General features: G+C 34.1%; 1 protein-coding gene across 14 annotated transcripts in view; it reads left to right on the top strand.

Annotated features, from left to right (window-relative positions):
• Positions 1-20,294, top strand: part of BTRC (beta-transducin repeat containing E3 ubiquitin protein ligase) — a 165,687-nt gene that overhangs the window by 57,227 nt on the left and 88,166 nt on the right. The window contains exon 1 of one of the 14 annotated variants that reach the window (XM_081074631.1): positions 14,960-15,158. The exons of 12 other annotated variants lie outside the window; for them this stretch is intronic. The gene's annotated coding sequence lies outside the window, so the exon portion shown is untranslated. Of the gene's footprint in view, positions 1-14,959; positions 15,159-20,294 lie in introns of those variants that run through there. One more of the 14 variants, XM_081074633.1, reaches the window with a different exon arrangement.

The raw sequence follows: 20,294 nt of genomic DNA, 5'->3' as shown, positions 1-20,294 counted from the left end.
AAACACAATAGACAAAATTTTATTTAATAGTTTCATATATATGATTATATTTATATTCTGTGAAATGAAAGAGCTATTAAATCACATAATCCCCAAGTGTAATCTCCCAAACTGGTCAATTCTATGAAAAAAATACCCAGGGAGCCATAAGAATATATAAAAGAGGAACTTGATCTAACCTGAGGGTCAGGGTAAGGAAGATCAGGTAATCAGTGTTTGAGGTAAGATCAGAACAATGAGTTCTGAACTAGGCAAAAGAGGGGAGTGGCGAACATTTCAGGCCTAAGGAAGAGGCTGTGCAAAGGCCCTGTGGACAGGTGGAGCTTGGTGCATTTAAGGACTCTATTGAAAAAAGACTATTGTTTCAGAGAATGAGGAGAATGGAGTTAGGAAAGACTGGGGAAACTTCATCACGCAGGATTTGTGGGTCATTGAAAGGAGTTTAGTCTTGATGCAAGGAAGAACAGCAAGCTGTTGAAAGGATTTAAACACAAATTTGGCCTATTAGATATGCATTTAGATACATTATCCTAGCTATAATGAAATTAATTTCAGTAGTTGAAGAGAGATGGTGGCAGTTCCATTTGGTCTCAGGATTCCTTTGCATTCTTAAAAATTATTGAGGATCCCAAAGTACTTTTGTTTATCTGGGTTTTATCTATCGATATTTACCATGTTTAAAATTACAACTGAGAAAAGGTAAATATTAATTTATTAATTCACTTAAAATAATGAATAAACCCATTACATGTTCATGCAAATAAAATATTTTTATGAAAAATAACGTTTTTAAAACAAAAGATTAAGACTGGAATTGTATTACATTTTTAGAAATCTCTTTAATGTCTTGATTAATAAAAGACAGCTGGATTCTCATTTCTGCTTCTTCATTCCATCTGCTGTGATGTGGTATTTTGGTTGAAATATGTGAAGAATACCCAACGTCATACAGATAATAGTTTGAAAATGGAAAGGTATTTTAATATCCTTTTTAGGTAGTTGTAATTGCTTAAAGATTAGTTACAGTATAGAATCTGAAATTGTCTCACTGAACTTCTTGTGCTCCTCATCAAATCATGCTGAGACCAACACCACATATAAAAATTAACCTCAACTGGATCATATACTTAAATATGAGCTAAAATTACAAAACTAATAGTAGAATGAGGGAGGAGAAAGATCATGTGGCTTTGGGTTAGGCAAAGATTTCTTCAATAAGACACAAAAAACATGAACCATAAAAGAAATCAGTGATAAGTGGGACTTACCATAGTTTAAAACTTCTGCTTTTCAAAAGACACTGTTTAGAAAATGAACATGTGAGGCACTGGCTGGGAGAAAACATTTGTAAAATACATTTCTGATAAAAGGCTTGTATTCAGAATATATAAAGAACTCTTACAACATAATAAGACAAACTACCCAATAAAATAATGGGCAAAAATTTTTCAATGGATACATTACCAAAAAAGATACACAAATGGCAAATAAGCACATGAAAAGATGTTCAGTATTTTTAGTCATCAGGGAAATGCAAATTAAAACCACAGTGAAATACTACTACATTGCAATTCAGTGCTTCTTCCTACCCTGGGATGTGGGGATGGGAATTCAGTAGACACCAGGTAGTTAATATATTCTAGCTTTATATGAGAAATGTTGTGCTAGATATGAGAAATTCCTTGAAAACAGAATTCTTACACTCAACCTGTTGACCTCTGCAGGGCCCTGTAGAGGGCTTTTTAGTAGTTGGGGCTCAATAAATATGGATGATTTGAACTACATTAGGTAAGTGGTAAAGATAATCATTTGCAATTAAAAATTGTACAAGTTAAAATCATCTGACTTGGACACCAAGATACCAAGAAAAATGCGAATTTTAATTTGGCTTAAAGCAATCTTGAATCTAAGTTCAGTTGGAAAGAATTCTGAACAAATTCACCATCACGACAGGGCTTTCTCTATTTGGTCTTAATCAAAACCCAACAAATATTTATTTTAAAAAATTTAGAGTCCCCTTGTAAGTTACTCCTTCTAGAGTATATTTGGAGAAAGGTTGATTTAGAGATTTTGCTAGAAAATTCAGGAATAAATTTGAGTATGAGCCTTGAATTATATTACAGTAATGAAATTGTGTGGTCCAGGCAGGAAGAGGTGCTTAAGAAACATCTTAGAAAAGAAGCCCAGAAGCCAGTGTATGGTGTAGTGGTTAAGAGCATGGATCCTGGCATCAGATTGCTTGAAATCTGAGCCTGGCTCTGTCTAGGTCTGACCTTGGGCAAGTACTTGACCTCTGTATACCTCAGTTTCCTTATCAGTAAAATGGGGATGATAATAATATCTCTTATAGAATTGTTAGGATTAAATTACGAGTAGTTGATTTATATTAAATCCTTAGAATAATGCCTGGCAGATTATTGGGTTTTATATTATTAGAAAAATGCACAGAAGACGAGGTTTGGAGGCTTTCAGCAAATACTGTTTTTCACCTTGGAATAAAACAGTATTTTTGTTAAATAAAATCTTATGTTTTTCTTACCTTACAGCCCAGTTCTGTAACATAGGGAAGCCTACTCTTGGTTCAGGTATTGATGAGAAAATTTTGCTTTTGCCAACATTACTATAAGTATGAATGTTTTCTTACCTTCAGAGATACCCATTATATTTTATGTAGCAAAAATGGAAGAAATGGGCTTATGTGCTATTTTTATTCTATTAATCCAAATTTTGTTCTATGTCAGGTTCAGTGTGCAAAGGTGCCCGATATTGCTGGTTGTCTAATTGGCAGACACATGACATAAATCTAGTCTTTCTTGTTCCTAATACTAGAATTATATCAGTCTTGTTATATTTGCATCTTTCTGGCTTAGGGTTTATTTTGTGATTTAGATTTTTGTTTATGTAAAATTTATATACAGTGAAACACAGATCTTACGTGTACTTTGGATGAGTTTGACAAATATATGCATTTGTATAATCTCATTCTCAAGATATGGAACATTTCTATAATCTGAAAAAATTTCTTTGTACCCCCATCCAGTTACGACCCATCCCTCATATGCAATTATTGTTTTGATTTGTCACCAAAGATTTGTTTTGCCTGTTCTTGAACTGCATGTAAATGCACTCATATAGTATACATTTTTTGTATCCGTTTTCTTTTGCTCAACATGTTTTTGAGATGTATTCATTTTGTTAACGTTTATCACTTATTTTTTATTGCTGAATGTTTTCTATTAATGTACCACAATTTATCTATCCATCTATTGATAGACATTTGGATTGTTTCTATTTTTTTGTCTACTATGAATAAAGCTACTATATACAGTTTGTACATGTTTTTTAATGGACATGTGTTTTCATTTCTCTTAGGTAAATACCTAAGAGTGGAATTGCTGGGTCATAGAGTAAGTGTATTTGAGTCAAATAATTCTTTACAGTGGTTGTCCCAGTAGAAATACTCATTTTTACTAATATTGTTAAATATGTTTAAGGAAATGACTTAGTAATAGCTTTATGACATTTTTTGCCTTTGAAATCATTGCATTCCCGTAGGACGTTTGAAGCATCTTAGGAAGTCAAAATTTTATGATAACAGAAAAGGAAGATTCATGGAGTCATTGTTGAATTTGTTGGATTATCCTCAGTAGCACAGATGGAAATGACAACATTAGGATAGTTTGATTATTGGCGTCTCAAACCACACATTTTAAACTAGTGACAAAGAAGATGCTGAAATGTTGTTTAAATGTTACATTCTACAAGTACATGTTTAGTTTGAACATAGTTTCATTTTCATCATTTGATTGTTTTGTCCTGGAAAGTATATGGGTGATCGAAGATTTCTGTTAACAGCATATGTATTTTGCGGAGTTATTTGCTCATCCTTAGCAAATGGTGACCTTATGATCTATATTATTAAATGACAATGATCAATAGAGACAGTGCTAAGAATTGCTGAGTAAAAAAAAAAAAAAAGAATTGCTGAGTAAAGATCCTTTATTTTCTTTAGACATTGAAAGAGAAGAGAAATTCTAACAATTTAATATGACCTTAGAATATCTTAGGCGTCAAGTATAGTTAGTACTTTTAGGGAAATCTTGAGCTAAACCGACCTTACAATATTTTAATATTGACTAGGGGTCTCTTGTCAGAGATTGAAGTTGTTGAAGGTTGACTTCCTGGGAGATATTTTATCGTTCAAGAATACTTAGAAATCTACTAAATCTTACCATCTACTAACTACAGTGTTAAAATGGAATAATACTAGCAAAATTAAGCATTATTCAGAATATATGTGCATGTGTGTATAAGACTATATTTGAGGTTTTAGAGGAATATGGATTATCACATGAATGTAAATTAACGTTCGAATCTTTTTACAAAACAATACTATAGGAAAATTATCCCACTGCAGAAACACTTATTAAACCCTAGGTGATCACCCCTCTATTGTATATGAATAATCTCACTAGAGCACAATTTTTGTATAATAAAAAATTCAGATCTGTTTTGTACATATGCTGACATTTGACTTATGTTTATCCCACCTACGTCCCTTACATTAGGAGTTCGAATATACTGTCAAATCAAAATGTTTTTGTTTTGTGGGGAAAAATAACTCACATTTTCCCCTGCTTGTAAAACTAATTTATTGTTTATTATGGAATATGTAAATTATTTGATAAATATATAAACAAGAAAGTATCACCCATAATCCTTCCACTGTAAGGTAATCATCAGCCTGTTGGTTTCCTTCAGTTTGGAATGACTAATCCATCCCTGCCTGCATGTATGTGCACACGGAGACACACCCAGACAAACACAGTTTTGTTTCAAAATATTTTTATTATTGCTATTTTCTTATAAAATATAAAAATAAAACATTTAACATTAATTGTAGAAAATGCAGAGGAGTAGAAAGAGGAAATATTTTAAATATCCTTCCAGATATTACCATTTTATTGATACTAATACTTTCTGAATTTCAATTACAGTAGTCCCCCTTATCTTCAGTTTCACTTTTTCTGGTTTCAATTACCCATGGTCAGCTGTGGTCTGAGAATGCTAAATGGAATATTCCAGATATTTAGAGAGAGAGAGAGGGAGAGAGAGACTGAGAAAGAGACCACATTCACATAACTTTTATTACAGTATATTGTTATAATTGTTCTATTTTATTGTTAGTTATTATTGCTAATTTGTTACTGTGCTTAATTTATAAATTAACCTCTATCATAATTACGTATATATAGGAAAAAACAGTAGTACAGTATTTATAGGGTTTGGTACTATTTGCAGTTTCAGGAATCCACTGCGGTCTTGGAACGTAACCCCCGTGGATAAGGGAAGATTGCTGTATATTCTTGTCCAAATTCTATATTTGTCAGCTGGTTGCATTGATTTTGGTCACTCTTTATCTCATGGCCAGTTGCTCACATGTTTGTAAATTGAACAAAGTTTGAACGTGGTTTACCACTCATGTAATTGAGTAGCTTTCTACCACTTCCCTCTCATGTAATTCTTAACCATTTTAAATTTACAGTTCTCCAAAGCTGCTGTGTTTTCTCATGCATCTGTCTTTGCATGTCCTGTCCTCCCTACCTGGAAAACCCTACTGAAAATACATGTCTTCCCCTACATTGCCGGTCTTTTCACTCTCCCCCTTCACCTTGTCAGGACATTTGTACCCAGTGTGTACAATAGATAACTCTGTCATAGCACTGATGGCTATTGTAATTATTCCCTCAGTAGATTGTGCATACTAGAGTAGGACTGTATTTCGTTCATTTTATATTTCCAGTTTCAAGTACAGTGCTTGATACAGAGTATGAGCTTTATAAACTTTTGCTGAATGAATGAATAAACTTAAACAATTTGAAGAAAACTATCAAATAGCATATATGGTGTGAGAGGAGAGAACGAATTGAATTATTGGTGGTACCTGCACATATATACATACAAGTGTTCTGTATTCAGAAAGAAGTCATAATTAAACAATTATTCCAAAAACCACACATTTACATGGAAAAAAGAAAGACATGCTGAGTCTGATTTACGGGCAGTCCTCAAATTTTATACATTTGGCTTTCATACAATTCACACTATGATGATTGCCTGTGAATTGGATTTTGTATGCTGAATTTGGACTCTTGATGAACAAATGCACATTTCAAGCTATTAAACAGTGGCACTACCAGCCAACTGACAGTTCAGTTTCAATGATGTCAACATTTTTATCTTCACAGCAGTGTATGTTTGCAATTATTTGACTATTTTATTGCATTTTACCCTTTTTCTATAAAAGAACAGATATTGGGAAAATTAAAATGATGACAGTAGTGATAAATAACAGTCTAGAGAAAAGCTGGAAATCATTAGGCACACTGAAAGTGACCCTTTAGTCTTCATTAGATACAAAATTAAGTACATGTGCAAAATATTGGAACAATATTATTGAAGATAGCTTCTTAAAAAGAAAGTATGACTCTGGATTTTAAAACGTTTCAGCTAACATTGAAATTTATTGTTCAGCTTCTAGCCTTTCAACTTTTATAGATATTTCAACAAGAAAAGTAGAGATGGCCTGAATTTGCTCCATTTTACCTTATCCTGGAAATATAGTAGACTGTCTTGGAGAAATGACATCATTTGCACTTATTTGTGTTTCAAGATGCCTACTTGGTTATTTAAATACTCTTTAAGTTTTGTAGTAATGGATTCCTCCATTGCTAAGTATTTTGACACGTCTGTGATACAGGTAATGTTCATTTATAGTATAATTTGAGGAAAATTATCATTTTATATTTCCAGTTTCAAGTACAGTGCTTGATACAGAGTATGTGCTTTATAAATTTTTGCTGAATGAGTGAATGAACTTAAGTATGAGTAATTTGAAGAAAACTAGCAAATAGCATATATGACGTGAAAGGAGAGAAAGGAAAGAATTGAATTGGTGGTGGTGTCTGCACATATATACACACAAAATCCATTTGTAGGCTAATTTATGTTCGTTTATAGGTTCATTTAGAGTAAACCAAATCATCTTATTGTGAGATGATCAGATTTCCTTAAAATTTTTTTGTACTTTTCTGGATTAATCTGAAAAATTAAACTCTTCATTCCACAAAGAGGGTTTATTGCTTTTGTTTATATTGAATAATACTGAATTTTCCTAATTGCCATAACTTCAATATGACCCCTAATGGCAGAAGGAAGAGTACAGGTAGCCCAGGGAGCCTGGAGTTGCCCCACTGTAAGAAACAGACCGGAAGAATGCAATTGATGAAAAGTCTGAGGGGTGATGAGAGCCTCTGTGGATGCACTGTCCTTACCAGACAAATTCTTGCTGTGGGCAGTTAAGACGCACCTGTACCTTCTGGAGAGGTACATATTACTTTATTTTCTGAGATTACCTTCTTGTTATTGCCATCTTTGTGCCGAGTAAAGGCCAGAGTACCACAGGAGTTCTTTCTGTGCTGTTCAGGAATCACTGTTGGTTGTTTTGTGACTGCTGTAGTCATTTGTACCTTCTTTCACTTGTTCTGCTTTATGTGGTAGTGTTTTATTGTCTTGCTGTCCTTCCTTGAGTTAGTTTCTAGACTTGGTATTTTATGTGGGCTGTCAAGATTTGGAATCTTGGTAGATAGGCAGCATATAGGAAACTCTTTTTCGGGTCATTTTTCATGAATAGAGAAAAACAGATTATTTATGATGGCCTTATTGGAAAAAAAGAAAAGAAAAAGACCAATCTCTTGTTTAGCTGCATAGGCCTCTACGAATGGCAATAGTTTACTATTGGGAGGTGATACCCATGAGTTTTGTTTTTCCTGAGAGTGATGTTGAGTAGCTTTGAGGTTTTCTGTAGTCTCTGGCCCAGTCCTCTGGAGAACAAGTCTATTATATTTTGAAATAGTTATTTGGGCTTAGGATGTAGTACATCATCATGAAACGGGATTTTGCAGTGTACCTTCCCCTGCTGAGTTATCTGTCATCTGCCTTTTAAAGTTCTCAGGTGTACCATTCAAATCTTCGAGACCTTGGTTGCAGGCCTAGTATCTATAGCTTGGTATGAATTAAATTGGAGTTTTCTGCCCTGTAAAACTGACTTAAAAAAAAGTTTATTCATTTTCATATATATGATCGTTTAGCAAAAAGTTCAAGTCTTAGCCTGATTTGGTCTAATTATTTTGTGTATGTGTTAGAGGTCATAAGCAGAAAGGAAAGAGTAAGAGGGATAAGTACTCATTTTGTTTTCATGTTTCACACAAAAACATGTATTGCATTATTTCAAACTAGTAAATACAAAGCTTCTGTATATGAACAAGAGAAGTTTTCCATTTGAAAGAAAGCACATGATTAGTTTTACTAAAATATAGTTGCTATTATTCATTGCAGTTTTACCCTTTCCATGAGCCATGTTTTGGGGAGTGCTTGCTTTTTTGCTGGTAATAAAACATAAGGGAAATTTTTAGTAAAATATTAGTGTATTTCCCCTACATTTTAAAATTGGTAGGTCATTAGTTTTCTTGAAGCATTTCGGTTGCAGCATAGTGCAGTCCTTTGGGGGTGAGGGGTAATTGGTAAAATGAGGACAAAATGGGTATAGGATTCCAACAGCTTGAAAATAACACCGTCTTTGACAAAAATCTCTTTTGTATTCCCACTCTGGTTCTATTCCAGTCGTCCTGGAAATGTGCCTATGGACTATTTACAGTGAGATTATAAAACTGAATCATGATTTTGGTGAATAGAAGCCAGTGCATGTGGCTCCAGCACCCCAGCTGGCAGTAAGCTCTCCCTAGGTTTATGAATGTAGTTAGATGGCCCCCAACTGTTTACAAGACAGGAGAGGTGAGATCTTTGATTGACAAGTCAGAAATGCATTAGATCATTCTCTCTGCCAGTCTCTGGTTCATGCTGTTAAAAATGTCAGCCTCCAAGTTTGAATGGCAGCCTGAGGGCCTTAGAAGCTTTTTGTTTTCTGAGATGGAAACACAAATTGGATGTGTGCCTGAACGCTTCATCCTGGGCTGTAATTTCATCTTTTAGCTAAGAACCACCAGGTACACGAGCAAAGCACCCTGTAAACAATAATACTGTGGAAAAAAAATAAACAAGGTCGTGTTTCTGGTACGTTGATCCGATGGTGTCCTGACCTCTATCACGTTGAACATCTCCACTCTGATTGCTGTTCCCTTTGGCATTACAATGAGAGAAAGAGAGACTGACATAGGAGGGAAAGATTTAAAGTTGCAGTGTCGCTGCACATTCCTTGTACTGGCTATGAAATATTGAACTGTCAGAATGTGACACTTGGTTTTTTAAGCAACCTTTCTTGTTTGAGGTGTTTGCAGTTCATTCTTTTCTCCCCCATTTGTCTGCTTTCATTGATAGGGTTGGAAGTAGTTGCCTTAAATGCATGAAAAGGGACAATGTTAAAGAGAAGTGGCGCTGATGGAGCCAAATAAACTTCACATTGGAACATAAATGCAGGCTGTGAGGTGTGGGCAAAAGGAGACCAAAGTGGGGTTAGTACATTATTATTGGAGTTGATTGTAAGAAAGAATCAGCTTAGGTTCTGATTCTGTTTGTGGAGGCAGGAACCTGGGAAGGTAGCAGTAAATAAAGATAAGAGATTGAGTGACATAGTTTGTTAAACTGATAGCTTACTATATGGCAGTATTGCCAGTCAAATCAACATTAATCCAGCTATGTTATTTACTGCTTTAATTATCCAATGTCTTTGGCAAGTGGTTATGAGACTAAAAATTTTGGCAAGAAAATAACTTTTTAAAAATGTGCGAAATTTATATTTATAGTAAGAAGGTTAATGAATGAGTAGGTCATGTGGAAGAACCATTATGTTTGTATTACTACAGCTTAATGGAACATGAATAGAAAATCTTTGTTGAGAAAGCCAAACCACAGATTTCTTGAAAAATATTTTCTAGAAGTAGAATGAATTTTCTATTGCTGTTTGTTTTAAGTTGCATACATTTTAAAACAACAGATGTTTTATATTAAAAAAATTTTCTTCCTAAGAAAACAGCAGTATTGTTAGATGTGTGCTTAATCCATTTGGGGGACATAGACCATACAAGTAAAGTTTTAAGTGAGGATGACCTTTTGCAGTTCTTCTGAAGTATGAAAAAATAGGAGTTGTATTAAAAGTACTTGAATTAACGCTTATTGATGGTTTAAAAGGACAGATATTTAGCTTATTAGGCCACTCCCTCTGCAGATGTGAAAGACAGGAGTTCTTGATCATGAATACATAGTGAAATGCACTGGAAAAATAGTGATAATCATTCCTGACATTTCTTAGTTCTCTGCTTTGAGGTCATGCTGGAAAGAGCCGAGATAGTATTTGTAAAACAATGGGTCCTGCTCTCTTATACCCAGAATTATTTCCTCATTACAAAAAGCAAGACCAAAGAGAGGGATATAGAGAATTAATTACTGTTGCCTTAACTATTGCTGTATATTTGTAAAGCATAAATATTGAAGTACATTTGCATTTAAGTTAGGAGAACCCACCGTCTTAACTCAGTGCAGGAGTTTTCAAAAATCATTCTTCTAGAAATTGATTTCTCATTGTATGATTTCCCGAGAATTAGTAAAAATAAACCATTCTTTTCAATCTTGGAAGAATAAGAGTGCAAGTTCCTAAGACAGTTTGGGGACTATAATCAATAATATTGTAAAGACTTTGTAGGGTGTCAGATGGGAACATGTCTTATTAGGGAGACCACTTCATGGACGGTGTAGATGTCTGACCACTGCGCTGTACACCTGAAGCTGAAGCTGAATAATATTGTATGTCAACTATAATTTAATATATATAGTCACGGGATATGGAGTATAGCAGGGAATAGAGTCAATGGAATTGTAATAGATATATATGATATCAGAGGGGCAATAGGTTGGGGGAGGGGTTTTTTCACTTCGTGAGGGGTGAAATGTCTAACTATTGCATTGTTTTGTACACCTGAAACTAATTTTTAAAAAAAGAGTGCAAGTTCTTATCTATAAAATCAGAGTAGACATATGTACCTTTATGGAATCTCCTAAATCTGAACACAGAGAAACTGGACAAAATTTCTTCTTCCCCTGTGTGTTATTAATGCATCAATTACCATGAAAATGCCTCACAGCCCCCGGTCTTTTATAGCCACCCCTCCATAATAATGATTAGCTTTATTACTTGAAGTTTAGGCTTGCCTCATGAGCAAAAATCAGTGTATTCATAGAACCTTAGAATTTCAGCATTGGAAGGGACATGAAGGCCATTTAGTCACATAGAGGAGTCCTTTATGAAGTATTTTTGGCAGGGGGTCATCTAATCTCTGCTTCATCACTACCATTATTGGCAAGCTGAACTTCTTGAGGCATTGTTTTTTCTTCTTCACTGTTGGTTCTATTAGAAAGTTTTCCCTCAAGGAGTTGAAACTTTTTACCTACTGATTCTAATTCTGCCTTTTATAGTAATATAAAAAGTAATTGTCTTTGTTTTTATATATTTACCATATTTGAGGATAGCTATCGTGTTGCTTATAAGCATATTTTCTGTTCCCAGCGTGAATATTCCTGGTTCTTTTAGCATTTCTTTGGAAAATACCAACAATCATTGCTGCCATTTTCATAATCTTCTGTTTTGGTGGAGGGTGTTAGCGTTCTGGCTGTCCTTGTGAATGCATTCCACCTTGACAGTGCCCTTATTACAATATGATATGCATAACGAGAGGCAGTGCCGCAGAAGTGTGTAATAGTTTAGAACACAGTGATACATCTTGTTTTGAACATAATTTGGATTATGTAATTTAATTACTGCAGCCTAAAATTGCATATTCTCCTTTGGTGTAGATGATGGAAAAATCTCTAGGAACTTAGCCCTGAGTTTGTTTCTTCACCTTTCCTTTGAAGCCAGAAAAGCATATGTAAGCACTTTGACAAATGACATAATATAGTGGCATATCTGAGTGGTACAGGTATTTTAAACCTAGCTCCAGTTCCTGAAGATGGTGAACATCTGCTTAGAGGTATTGTAGAGCTCCACAATGCACTAATTGAATTACTCTTTTCTGGAGTTGTCGGCTGCACTAATTGAATTAGAACTAGTGTGTGTGTGTGTGTGTGTGTGTGTGTGTGTGTGTGTGTAACTGAGATAATTCCAATCTAACTGGAGAGTGGGAGATCTGACTGCTGGTGTGTACTGTGCTGCTATCTAATGGCAGCCTATGGAACTGCTACCTGGTCTCCAGGGAAGAGGGAATGCAGGCATCTGATCTAGTGTGACCTCAGTCTAACCCCATCCAGTTTAGTTCAAAAGGTCCTGGGATGTATTTTTGTAATTATAAATTTAAGAAGAAAGAATGTGATTAATTTCTCCATTAAAAATTAAGATATGTTTTATTAGGCATAATTTTTTTATGAAGTACTCACTTACAAAAAACTTCTAACCTCTAATTTAGTTGGTGAAAAAAATCCAAATATACTGAGTCGGTGGATCATGTTCTTATTTTGCATTTCATATGACATACATGTAAAAAAGAATTACCTTTATGAAATGTTTTAGCATCACAGAAAGAAAGAATGACATAGTATTTTGTGTTCTTATGTAAAATTTATTTCTGGTTGTCAAAATACTGAGGAGAGTCAATTTAAGGGTATTATCAAATTTCACTGTACGATTATGCTTACATAAAATTTAAAAATTGTTATAGATTATTTAAATTATATCAATGTCAGAGCAAATTCTACAAAGCTAGTTAATTGTTTAAAATTTAACTAGCCACAAATTTGGGTAAGTGAAATGCTCTGAAGTGAAATAGGTAATTTTCTTCCTTTTCAGAACAAAAGAATCTGTTTGTCACAATTTAATGATTTTTGTAAAATCTGTACAACTTTAAGAATAAGTACACCGAGGAGAACTCAGTATGAAATCTATTTTGATTCAGTTTCACTCTAGGCATTCTAACTTCTAAAACTAGCCCTTAACAAAAAAATGTGTATAATCACTTGATGTATAAAACGTTTATGTGTGCATGTAACACCACTTCAATAATAGAAAAGTGTTAAAGGTTACCCTTTTGAGCATTTAAAATGATCTCTTTCGATCTTGTCACATGAAAGAAACATATAAAGTATAAAAAAGTTTTGATCTCTTGTAAATGATCTTCATTATTAAAACACAATGTAAATTTGAATATTTCAATATCTTGTAGACTAGTTTATTTTTTATTGTAAGATTGAGCTACTTAGGTTCCTTGTACAAATAGCTTGGATTAAAATGATTAAAAAAATGATATGCACTCTTTAGATAGGCTTTAATGACATTTTACTGACTTTGAGAATGTATTTTGACACCATGTAGATCTAAAGCTTTACAAATAACATTGCTATTTACAACTAGCCACAATTCCATTTAATTCATATATAGAGTATACCTCCTCCTGTACCAGGTACTGTGTAAAATATTGGGCAAAAATTAAGATTCAGACCCTGTCCTCAAGGAGCTTATAGTTATTTTTTAGACATTTATTGAGAATCAGTGTACCAGGCACTATTTATAATTTGGGGGAACTACTACTGTGAATAATCATTAGTTTCATTTATTTTTTCCCATTCCTTGAGCTGGAGTTCTGGCTTAATAGCAGCCCTAAGGAAGCAGTATACTTACGTTCATATCAGATATAGCTCATCTTAGCAAAAAGAGTGATATGCATATTTCTTAAATGATTTTCCCTTCTGTCTTTACATACCTTCTAAGGGAGCAGCAATTTTTTTAAAATTTAAAAAAAAATTTTTTTTTTTTTTTTAGTATCTTTACATGTAGCTTAAAAAGAGACGAGTAACATTTATTACAGTGCCTCCTGTCGGTGGTCATAGATTTTCAGTCGTCTCCAGAATTGGTAGTGCCCATTCGTGGTTTAGTCGTTAATTCATGGCTTTTTCTAAGGCTATAAAATGGGAAAGAGTCCATTGCATACTAGGTATAAAGTGCTTCTTTAAACAGTCTATTTCTAGAACCTAAATTGTCCTGGGACCAGCTCTTGATATAAAAATTCATAGAAACCTGTTTTTCACAGAGTGTGGTAACTCCTTGCCATAGTGCTGTAGTGTTAGAATTCACATTGGCCAGGTTGTTCTGTAAATTAAACACTGACAGCTACCCTCAGGGGAACAGCCAATGTATTTATGATGATGTGCTGATTACACAAAATACACTGCAAGCAGAAAACAGCTGCAGAGAACAAACCTCTTAAAAAGAATACAATTACAAATAGCACCCTCAGTATTTCTAGTGGTGAGTGTAGAATACAGCATGCTAATGCCGGTTTCTTAGACTGCCTACAAACAAAAAATCTGAAGGAGATAAGTTAAATTATGGTCTGTTGCACTTTTGGTGCCCACATAACAGTGAACAAATTTTGTTTCTGAAGAGCATAGCTAAGAGTACACACATTTCAGGTTTGGAGTAGTCTACCCTGCCCCCCTTTTTTTGTTGTTAGTAGGTTTTATTAGTGTTTTTCTCACATATGTAGCGTGGCCTTGAGGTGATAAGGCTTCTGGACTTTTAAGGGATATTACACAATGAATTGGGCTGGAGAGTATCTAAATTGTGTTTTAAAAAATCCGGTAGAAACTTGATATGTTAGGGTTTGGATAGTAACATTTCATTGTTATTAATGGCTTTGAAGATGTTTGCCCTTGGAATTAATAAAAGGAGCCATGATTCTGTATTTATGGTAAGATTTTTCTGATTTCTTAGAATCTCTTTTTTCAAGAATATAGTGTTTTAAGACACTGGAATAGCTGGGTGATTATACATTTTTAAGAGAATCAACTCTCAAGTATGTCCCCTTTCATCCCTGCATGTTCCTGGTCACATGCAGACAGGTAAGATTACAGAAAATTTTAATTTAATTTTCATTGTTTGAGATTCTCTCTGTTACAGTTTTAGGGTCGGTATCTATGAAGTATTTCAACTGCCAAGCACGCTAGCTTATGTTTAAATCAGTGGAAAATATGTTGATCTTCCAAGACATAAATTTACTCAAGCCAACTGTAAGGTATAGCAGGGGACATAGTGTTTGGAAACAGTTCACTTCACCCGCCTGAAACTAAGAATCAACTCTTCAGTATACGGATCACTGGTATGTAATAATCGACTATTATTGGTCTGTCTGTTGGTCTCTTTTTAAATCCGTTTGGAACCTCCTGGAGTTATTTTCTTGCTCTGCTGACATCAATCCCATGTGGCAGAGGAGTTGTGTATAACCACTTTGGTTTAATCAATAGAATAATTGATAAACCAGATAAGATTTAAACTGATTATAGCCCCAACAGAATCCCCCAGAGGCCTTGGACTCTCTTAATTTTGACATGTGTGTTGTGTACCCTGAGGATGAAGTGCAGTTTGAATTATCTGTTTTTATTTGCTTAATGACGGGGAGGGTGTTAAAGTCAAATGTTTAATTAACCCAGCAATGGGCTGCGTTGTCACTTACACACAGCTGATTGAGATATCTCATGGAGAATACTGAATAGGAATGATAATGTGGCACTGGGACGGAAGATTGCTTTTTCAATCCATTTGCTGGGTCACTGCTTTGAATGTCTTATTGGATGAAAGGCATTCAGCCTGGAGAAAAAAATTCAGCATTTAAGTACATTTTGTTCTCTTCTCCCCCTCTAGTCCCCTCCCTGCCCAGAAGTTAACTAAAACAGATATGTTCTAGGTTTAATAAGCCATTCATGTACTAGTGAGAGATCAGGGTAGCCAGTAGCCTCAAGCTACATAATTTCCTGTGGAAAGGGAAAAGTCCTTCTAGCCTCCAAGGTATTCTAAATGTGAGCTCTTTTGTCCCTCCTGTCTCTTGTCCCTTGCCATTATTGTGGAGTTGTCTTTGGTTACTTGTGTCTTGCTTCTTTCTCTAGTGTTTGCTTGATATGCAGCTACCTCTAGGCTCACAGGCAGACCTTTTTCTCTTAAAGAAGCGTGCTTATTACATTTTTGCCATTTCATGCAGCTGGCTTCTATTTGGTTGTATTTCTGATCAAATGTAGTGAGATTATTTATTGAACTACTCAAAGAGATGAAAATGTGAAGTATATAGATTCTTGTTCCTTTTGCGACTGCTATTATTATATAAACAATTGGTCCCATGTATATTTCATTTTGTTGAGATGAGAGGCAGTTTGCTTTCTGTATGGACTCAAAAACTAGGCCAAGAAAGGTCTAATAGCCCACCACTATCAAAAATGCAGCCCAGGCAATTGGAGTTTTAATGACTTGCTGCCTGCAAAAATATCCCTGACTAACTTTATAATCAAATATAAAATTCTTTGGAGGCATATTGAGCAAAATTTTCAAAATTTTATCATGACTTTCCTTCTTTGTAGTTCTTATGTTTTTTCGTTCTATCCCCCAAAGATCTAAACCAGGAATTTACTAATTTTTTTCTTTGCTTTAGTCATTTGTATTCCAGAGAGCACAATAGGGAGAAGGATACAAGATTGATTTTTTTTATGTGTGTCCTCTTGAAAGCATAGTCTGGGGCATGACTACTTGGGGGGCGGGGGTGGGCTGGGGTGGTTTACAAAGCAATAGAAGCTTGCAGCTAGTTTTCAGGCTCAGGTTGGACTTTTGCGGGTCAAGGCAGACCAGACGAGTAGCTTATCTTGAGGGACGCAAGTAATAGACCAAATATAGAGCAGCTATTTCAGGAATCATGTAGGTCATTTAATTATCCATTATGATTGAGTGGCTAATGCTCTTTTGGCAATTACATGACCTCTGTTATTCCTGAAACCTTTCCAGGCCCTCTTGGGTCGAATGACCCACCAGTCAGTGTTTGCAGACTTCATTCCACTCAGAAGGAAAGGAGATGCTGGGAACTACTGGCATTTAGAAATGGCTATGCTTTCTTTACTGACCACTACCCCGAATGTCCTGTGTACAGCAGTCAGTGATAGGCAACCCGTTTTGAAGTCAACTGTTTTCTTCATTGTCTACAGGAGCAAGAGGTACATTGGTTTACTCAAGAGGGACTTGTGGCAAAACAAACTTTAGTACCAAAGTTGGCTATTATGGTATTCACAGGTTCTGTACTACAAGAACAAATATTATGGTATTAAAACTAATGTTTGATGTCTGTCAAACCAGTCACCCATTACCAAATTCTGAAATTAGTGAAGCGATTTTTTTTCATTTCATAACACAAAATGCTATTGATATTAGTAACAGTATTGATTAAAATTAGCCAAATTAAAATCGGCTAATCGTTAATTAATTTATCATGCTAAAATTCTTAATTAAATAAAAAGCCTACTTTAAAATTGAGAACATTTGGATTAATGTTTCTCACTTTTTTATTTAATCAACAAAGGATCATTAGTATTTCCAAAGAAAACTCTACTCCTTCTAAATGCTAGTAAAACTTGCTTTTTATACTTGTAGTGACTTACTAAATAATCCTAGAAAAAATAATGTAGGTTTCTGGTGATTCTCTAGATTAAGAACAGTTATAGTGGGGAATGTGAAGACACCATAATCAAAACTGCTTATAGGATTTGTCAGAAATGTACAAACAAAATTCTGCATACTTAGCAAAATGGAAGATTTAAGGTATATAGCCATTCTCTAGCATTCTAATAATTTAAGACCATAAGCTTAAGAGAAATAATTTTGTTAGAATAACACACAAACATCCTTTAAGTAGAAACCATTTGCATTGCATTGTTATAGAAAAAAATCTATTGGAGAAAAAGAATAGTCTTTAAATTTATTACACATCAAAGAGCATTTTTAAAAAAACAAATCTATAAGGTTGTCTATCCCTGGGGCAGTAAAATTAGCCCATCTTACCAAATAAATTTATTAAACTACTCCTGGTAGCACTCCAGGTTAATCTGTTTTGGTTTTATTTTTATTTTGTTGTTTGGTAATATTAACAAATGAAAAATTGAAGATATGAATTAGTGTTATAACCTTTGACCCTTCAGAAATAGAAGCCTTCTCACTTTTAAATCCTTTAGGCCAATACTACCTTGGTATCTGGCTACTTAGAGACCTATGAGAATGCAGTCAGTGTGAATTAGATCAGCTGTTTTCTGTTTAAAAACATATTTTCCCTCACTATAGTTATTTTTTTTTTAATTTCTATAGTGGCAATGAGCAGAAAACAAGAAAGCAGAATTTATAGTAAAAGCAAAAGTTATAGCTTAAATTCAAGTATCCTGACTGAGGAGTATAGTTAGCATACTTGAAATTTTAAGAGGAAAGCAAGATTTAAAGCCAAGTGTGATGTTTGATTTCTTATTGATAAGTTGCTATTCTTTAAGGGATACCTTTCAAGATCTGTGTTGGACCATGTTTTTCACTCTTAGGAAACAAGTCTGTATAAATCAGTGAGAAGAGATGGTATTTGTAATTTTAAGGACCTGAAAATTTATTAAGATTGTGTAATTAGTGGAAAAGTCCACAGGATAATGACTCCACAGAAAAATAATTTTTTAAAACTTTTTTGAAAAGATTAAAAGAAATTTTTTTTCAATTACAGTTGACATGCAATATTATATTAGTTTCAGGTATAGAACATAAATAATTTCTTAATAATAAAGCAAAAAGAGAGTGATTAAATAAGGGATTGTTCATAATAGAAATACACACCTATACACAAATCTAAACCTAGCACAATATGGTTTTCAGAAATTCACTTATTTACTTGGGATGATTTTATTTTCATTCCAAAATGGGTAGACATTTGAGGATATTAACAGTTTATCAACTTACCGGAGCTTTAAATTTATTTCACGATATTGTTGAAGTGTAATAAAATGGGAACTCCAAAGCATGGAAGATATCCAAGGTTATGAAAGTCATTTAGCAGAAAAAAAAATCAGGAACAAGGATGACAGACATAATTATTTTTCAGAGAGAAAGAATTTTGGCATAAGTCCTAAGGGTTCTATAGTTCCCAATCCCATTTTGAGAAATCAAGATCTACAGAATGCAGATGTCTTTGAGTTACAAAAATAACCAGATGTCCTTATTAGTAGAAGCAAATGTTTGCCTCTTAGTTCACATAAAACTATATGCAGAGGATCTCTGGATGAAATATGTAAATATGGCAGTAAAGAAAATTGTGGCATGAAAGGAGCTGTCCTAAACACGTAATTGTTAGGCTATATCTTGAAAAGGAAAAAAATTCTTTAGGATTTATATAGATTTAAAGGTAAAAGAGATAAATTAAGCTACTTATGCTTTTGCTAACATGATGTGAGCTTGTTTTTTAATAATATATGTCTTTCTATCCCACATCCCCCTGATGAGTTTTTATTCATTTTGCTGAGCTTGTTTAACTACTTTGTACATTGTCATTGTGTTTTAAACATTGAAAACATATGCTTGAAACTCATTTTTTTCATGAATGAATGAATGATAGTCATCTTAGTTGTGTTGAGAAAAATAACCTATAGTAGTATATAAATGCCCCCTTTGCAAGCCAATTGGGATTTTAAAAATATTAAGCCACATTGTTATAAATAGATGTGATTTGATGACTGTATTGGGATATTAAGCAGAATAAAATGTAAAAAAATCTACTTGAAAGGGTAAGGTATGAAGTTTTTTTGTTTGTTTTTAAATTAAGCCTTTAGAGTCAAAAAACCTTTAGAGTTTAAGTGGACTATTACTTTTGATGTGGAGCATATTAACATAATTACAAACTTCTTTTATATACTCATAGTCATTGCTAAGTTGATGTTCAAAGCTTTGATTAAGAAGTCACAAAGCTGAATGTGTTCAGACAGCTGTGTAATATCTCTTCTATTCACAAAAAAACGAGATAAGTTTTACCTTTTTTGTCCCCATATTTATTGGTAGAAATTTGTCCTTCTTCTGTAGCTGTATTTTCAATGGTAAAATATTAAAATGCTGTATTATGATGATATTCTATAACTTAAAAGTTAACAAAAGCCATGCTGATCCTTCATGCCCTTGTCTTGTCACTTTCTGGTGCAGCTCGTCTCTTCTGTCCTTCTTATCGGAGTATCTCAGTGCTTAGTTGAGCTTGTTTATCTTACAAGAGCAGGAGGCAGGCTTTTAGGGAGTAAGCTACATGTTCCAGTGTAACAGGCACCAATGCTGTTTGACTTGAAAAACATTAGATCTCTTACATTAACAGCCCATGTCACTGTAATAGGGACTAGAGCTGGGCTGTTTTTCAGTTTTCTATTATTTTAGCTTTGAAATAACTGTTAGTGCTGCTCCAAAATCTCCGTGTTTA

The sequence above is a fragment of the Rhinolophus hipposideros genome (genome assembly GCF_964194185.1).
Source record: "Rhinolophus hipposideros genome assembly, chromosome: 15".
Taxonomy (NCBI): Eukaryota; Metazoa; Chordata; class Mammalia; order Chiroptera; family Rhinolophidae; genus Rhinolophus; species Rhinolophus hipposideros.
The sequence above is the reverse complement of the archived record's forward strand: the minus strand, read 5'-3'. Positions and strand labels throughout refer to the sequence as shown.